Below are 6,561 nucleotides of genomic sequence, written 5' to 3' on the forward strand. Positions count from 1 at the left end.
CAATGTAGTGCTTTCAACTTAAATCACTGACACATTTTTTACTCTCATTCTGTGGAAATCAGGATTTTAGTGTTTGACATCACCTGAGAAGATGAGAAGTTAAGAAGCAGCCTCCCTGTGGAGTATAAGAATAATTGTGTACAAAGTAGAGAAGTGTCCAATTATGTGAGCTTTGTGTAATAAAAATTTGCTTAAAGTTTAGAAAATCCTCAGGGCTTTTATATATCAGCAGAGCTCATATGCAAGTGGTCGATTAGGTTAGTGCATCCCTTTCAAAATGTAGCTAAAATTGGCTTTTCAGTAACAAAGCTTCTTTGTGACCTTTGCTTACAGAAATGTTTTCAACTAATGGGTTAGCTACTTCAGCTCTTTATAAAGAATCTTGACTTCTTAACTTGATGAAGGTCTAGGCCCAAAGATTCATATATAGATTAAAAATGAAAATCATATAAATTCCTCCTGTGTTTGAGCAAGGGGTCAGGGGACCAGAACACCGTGACTTGTAATTTTGAGAAAATTCAAACTACTGTGTTTTTATATGACCTTAATTTATTTTAAAAGTAATATAGTTCTAGTGCTGATGGTAATACTTCACACTGTACTGCGGCAAAGCAACAGGCCATAAAGATTCCTGAAATGTGTCCTTGTTTCATTTCTCAGTCACAAAAAAATGGAAAATCTCTACTCAATGCTAAAATATACATACTTTATGGAAGTTGTTCAAGCCAGTTTAATTTTCTCACATCCTTAGTTTAAAATATCTATATGTTTTTATCTAATTCCTACAGCAAAACCAAAAAAAATTCTGTTTGAAATTTGAGAACTATTAAACAACAAAACTTATGTTCTCATGAGCTTGCCCTTTTAAACAGTTTGTATTTAAGTCACTCAATTTATTTTCCTAAAGATAATTGAATAGCTAATTATCCTTGATATTCAACCACCTGTGGAGCTTGAAGTGTCATTTTTTTAACGTCATCTACCTAAAAGGGTTTATATGGGGACGGGGGCGGGGGTGGGAGCAGAGGTTTCCAAATCCTCTTTCCAGTTTAACTTACACATCCTGATGCGACTTTGACTCAAGAAGCTTCACTACCATTTGTAAGTTATGAAATTCCAAATGCTGGCATTGTAATCTGTATTTAAGGAAAAGCACTAAATAATTGATGTTTATGCTCCTTTCAAGTTTTATGTGTTTACAGTCTAATTGTCTCTCTTCAAAAGCAGCAGAGACACAGCATGGTTTTGCAAATGAGATGTGTATTCCAATGGCAAGTATTTATTGGCTAATCTTGTGTTTTTGTTTTACCATAACTATTACTGTGCTGTCATTCAGGGTGTTTTCCTACAATGCATCCAATGTCTGGGGCAATGGAAAATATAAACTTGATTTTCCTGTGTGCATTGACTATTTCCAACTGAATGCAATATTTTGGCTCCTTGATCTCGGCCCTGGTTTTGGTGTTTGTTTGTTTATTTGTTTGTTGTTTGTTTTTCAGTTAAGATAAAGCAAATAATCTTGGAAAGCCAAATTCTGCTAGGTTGTAACTTTTTTCTTAATGAAATCTACCCACTGAGTGCCTAAACTTCTAAATCGGCCACTGTGGGTATCTTCTGCTAGTGTTCTAAAAGCTCAGATATCAGGGGACAAAAAGTCCAGAAAGAATGGTGTGCCCCGAGCTCACCGCCCCGTACCCGACATCCTGCTGCATGACGCCTCCAGTCCACAGGTCCTACCTCACTTCGCTGTCCCTGCCCCTCGGCCCGCAGTTCTCTCCCTACCCAGCCTAAATTCCAGAGTCCATCACTAAATGACTCTCCTGTGAGGCCCTCAGCTCCCCTTCCCCACCCTTCCTTCTTTTAGTCCTTGGCAAAACCTCAGCCCTCATTAAATCTTATTCCGCCTGCTCCGCTTGGCTGCCTGATCTCACTTTAAATTCATGACCAGTAACCTCAGGTGGGCTCTCCCTGCTGCCTGGTAATCACACTCTATTTCCCTAACCCAATCATTGTCTCACCCTTCTAGGTGACTGCATCTTAATCTCTTCCAGTACCCTCCTCCTTATCTTCACTTGCAGCTGATGACCTTGCTTCCTATTTTAATGAAGAAGCCATAGTGTTATTTTTCTGCTCAAAACCCTCCGGTGGCTCTCCTTCTCCCCCAGAGCAAACACCAAAGTCCTTACAAGGACCTACAAAGCCCTACCCTATCTGACCCCACTAACTCTCTGACCTCAGCCCCTGTGTTCTCCCCTCCATTACTGCTCCCTTCTTGCTCCTGGTTGTTCAGTCAACACGTCCAACACTCTGCTACCTGGGGCCCATGGCACTTGCTGTCTCCTCCGCCTAGAACACTCTTCCCCCAGGTAGATATACATGGCTCACTCCTTAGAAACACTTCATTTGTCTATGTTCTCAGTTAGGTCTTCTCTGACCATGGTATTTAACTTTGAATCCCCTCCATCCTGGAACTCACTCTACCCCTTACCTGCTTTATTTTTCTCCATAGCATTTATCACCATTTGCATATTACATGTTTTGTTTATTCTTTTGTTTATTGTCTATATCTACCCACCAGAATGTAAGCTTGAGCCTATGGGGCAAGAGAGTGAACTGTTTGGTCCATTATTGAAATCTCAGCACCTAGAACAGTACCAAATACATAGTGGTTGTTTAATAAATATTTGCAGAAGGAATGAATGAGTGAGTGAATGAATGCATGGAGAATCTTTATTAAAGGAAGTATGTTTAGCCCTGGCTGGTGTTGTTCAGTGGATTCAGTGTGGGCCTGCAAACCAAAGAGTCACCAGTTCGATTTGCAGTCAGGGCACATGCTTGGGTTGCAGGCCAGGTCCTCAGTACAGGGCCTGTGAGAGGCAACCACACATTGATGTTTCTCTCCCTCTCTTTCTCCTTCCCTTCCCCTCTCTAAAAATAAATAAGTAAAATTTTTAAAAACATAACTTCTAAAAGGAAGTGTGTATAAGCCTTACTTATTGGCTTGCTAGTCTATGTCAGGTTATTGCCTCTGTAATCATTTAAAAAAGGACACTTAAATAAATGTTTACATTTGATTGGCAAAAAGAGGAAGTTGAAGAATCACAAACATAATCTTAGCCTGCCTGGGAAGAGCAGCTGTGACCGACGATGCTGGGCCTACCAGGAGCATCTGTGAGCAGTTTCCTTTGCCCAGAAACTGCAACACTCTTTGCCCCGAAAAAGAGAGCTGCTGTCTCTCAGAAATGATGGCTGGTAACTCAAAGCTGCTCTCTCTTTCTAGAAAATCATAAGACTCACAAAATTATATTAGGCCCATGAAATTTGCATAAGTCCCACTGACATTAACCAATACAATTTACATCACTACAAAAGCTCTTTTTAAGTAACCAAAGGTTGCTTTCATGTTAGTCAAAGTTAATGGCATGTCAAAAATGCAAAAAACATATTAATAAGATATATTATCAACACATAAATATAACCAAATTTTATTGCACCATGAATCATTTAAAGTATTTTCTTATACTTATTTTTAAATAGAGCATTAAATTATGTGTATCGATATCACTAATACATTACAATCTGGGGTGTTGGGTTAGAGCTCTAATTGAGAAATGGGTTGGGAATTTTTTTAAAGGAAAAAAAAGCAAGATTAACTTTCTGCTTGCAGACTTTAGCAATGTGAATGTCACATATATTACCTGCTTTATAAATCATTCTTTAAGTTTCTTCTTCTGCCTCATCGCTCAGAACAACAACCCAGCAAAGCTCTGAAAACTCCTCAAATTTAAACCATTAAAATGAAATCTGTCTCTGACTGTTTAAAAATTTTTGCTGTAAAAATATCAGTTTAAAATTCACTAAATAAAATTAATCACTTAGGACCCTGAAGGAGAAAAATGGGGGCAGGAGAAGCTGGAAAACACCACTGAATTTAGCATTGCTGTCTGGGAAGGCACTTGGGGGATTACTACTAATTCACAGGAGCTAAATTCCAATACAAGCTTCTCTTTGTTACTCAACTGGTGTCTTTTCTTTTCCCATCATAAAAATTAACCAAAAATAGCCTCTAGAATTTTTTCATTTGGATTTATTAGCTGCATAAGCTACCTAAAATCTATATAAAAGTTTTAAGACAAGTTAGTTGACTTGAATGACAACTACAATGACAAAGCAAGCTTTTTTTTAAAAAGTTTTTGTGTCGCAGTTGACACCCATGGATGTGTGAAAAACAGCCATTTGGTGATCCTTCTATACTCACTGTTGTCTGTTGATTCCAACACGTGCAGAGCTACACAGGGAAGGCAGGGAGAGCTGAGTTGAGAGGGGAAGCGCTTGTGGATAGAGCCACGCAGTTCAGTTGCCATCTGCTATTACTCCTTGTTCATGAGTGCACCGCTTACCTCCCCAAAGGCTGCACCTACAGCAGTGTTAGGAGCTTCCTGCCTCTTCTACTGAATAAGCAAGCGCGCGCGCGCACACACACACACACACACACACACACACACTCCTTAAGGTTAGGACTGTGTCTGATTCACCTTTCTAAATTTCACAAAACTTAGTTTCACGAAAGGCACGGATGTATATATTCCTTCTTAAACAACAAGCCCATGAAACAGTCAAAACTCAGTCCGATTAATCTTTTATTCCCTAGCACAGTGCCTTAAACCTAGCTGGAACTGTACTAATAAATAAATGCCAACTCTATGTTGAGTGTGTGATTTAATAATGAATGAATGAATAGCAAATACTCTACACCCCCTTGGTAAGTGGCCTCAGGGAATACCTCCTCAATAGCAGAGCAGCTCTGTGGTCCAGCCCACCTGCCCCAGCTGCCTGCTCTCCAGAGATGGAGAAATCAGAAGTATCCACGTGGCAGTAACGTGGACCTGGCTGGGACCATTCCCAGCAGAATTTACGATAACATGTAACATTCATATCCCAGAGCTAGTTCCTCAAGATGGTAACATGGAAAATCAAATTCCTTAGCATGTTAACTACTTTTTAGCAAAAACTAGTTTAAACTAGCTAAAACTAGATTGGCCACTAGATGGCATTTGTATCAGCCATGTCTTCAATTTTGGAAGGGGCTCTGTTTCCACAGTCCTTTCGTAAGAATGTAGCTTGCAACTCCAAAGCATTAATTTTAAAAATAAATAAAAATAAAAGATTCCAGAAAATTTCTAGATGCTAATTAAATTTATAGTATGCTTATCATACTGTAAGTCACTAATACTATGTAACACTAAACTACACTAGACTAGACTAGACCATGCTATACTAGACTTCGTTACGATATTTTCTAAAAAGTACAGTACTAGGAGCTTGTAAAATATACACATAGAATCCAGAGCCTTACCCGAGACCTAATAAATCCAAACTTTTGCATGGGGCCCAGGGATCTGCATTTTAGTGTGCTCCTAGAGAACTTCTTGCACAATCTTTTCCATAGAAAATACTACCAGTTGAAGACCGCATTCCTATGAAAGGTCATTCATATTTTCAACTAAGGACTCAAAAGATAGATTCTCCCTCCTCATCCAACCCCTGATAAAGCTCCTTCCCATGAGAGATGCCCCAACCCTATCTACATGTTCCAAGTTCCCGTTGGTGGTTCTCACCTGAGAGAGAGAGCCTCTAACAAAGCTCAGATAGTAATAGGGGAAATTGAGGAAGAGGAATGGGATCTCAAGAGATGTGGGTAAGGGGGTAAAGGCTCTGGTGGGATGGGAACTCCGGCACTCACTGCAAGGCCACAGGAACTCTCCTCCGATGGACCTCCTTCCTTGCCAGTCCCCATAGCCTCTCCAGTCAGTGTCACCCCCCCAGCTGCCCATTACTCTGCTCCCTCCTACTGACTTTGACTACGATTTCTCTCTTCTCCCTGCCTCACTACAAATCAGGCCCCCAAATAAAGCCTTCCCACCCTTGTCCCTAAAGCCAATATCTGGTGCCTGTCTGATTTCCTTACTATCGCCAATGAAGAGAAACAAACAGTATGTAAAAGGAATTGGCAGGATGGCAGCCAATGGGCATAGCAGGTCAGGGGTGGAGGGATTGAGCAAAAAGGAAAAAGGACTCATGGCCACGGACAGCAGGGTAGTGATTGCTGGGGGAGGGGGGTCTAACAGAACTAAATGGTAATAGAAAAAATTCAACAAAGATTAAATAAAATAAAAAAAGAACCTCCAACCTACATTATCCTTTTTTCTGCAGTAAGGATTACCAGGTAAAATACAGGACACTAAGTTAATTTAAAGTTCAACTAAAATTGTTTTAGTGTAAGCATGTCCCCAGTATTGCATGAGACAGAATTACATATACCAAAAAATTATTCATTGCCTGGAAAATTTCACTGGAAATCCTGTATTTTTATTTTTGAAAAATGAAAGTCTTAGCTGTAGGGGAGAAGGAAAGCACACAGAAGGGATCACAAGTGATATGGTGCGTCGCCGTGTCCCTGAAGGACTGCAGGGAGAGTCGTCGACAAATTGGGAAACCCAGATTCACACTCCTCTGGGCATCTCCCCGCAGGAGCAGAGACTGCTAAAGATGGAATGGAGC

The sequence above is a fragment of the Artibeus jamaicensis genome, unplaced genomic scaffold, assembly GCF_021234435.1.
Source record: "Artibeus jamaicensis isolate MK-2021 breed Jamaican fruit bat unplaced genomic scaffold, CSHL_Jam_final contig_923, whole genome shotgun sequence".
NCBI lineage: Eukaryota > Metazoa > Chordata > Mammalia > Chiroptera > Phyllostomidae > Artibeus > Artibeus jamaicensis.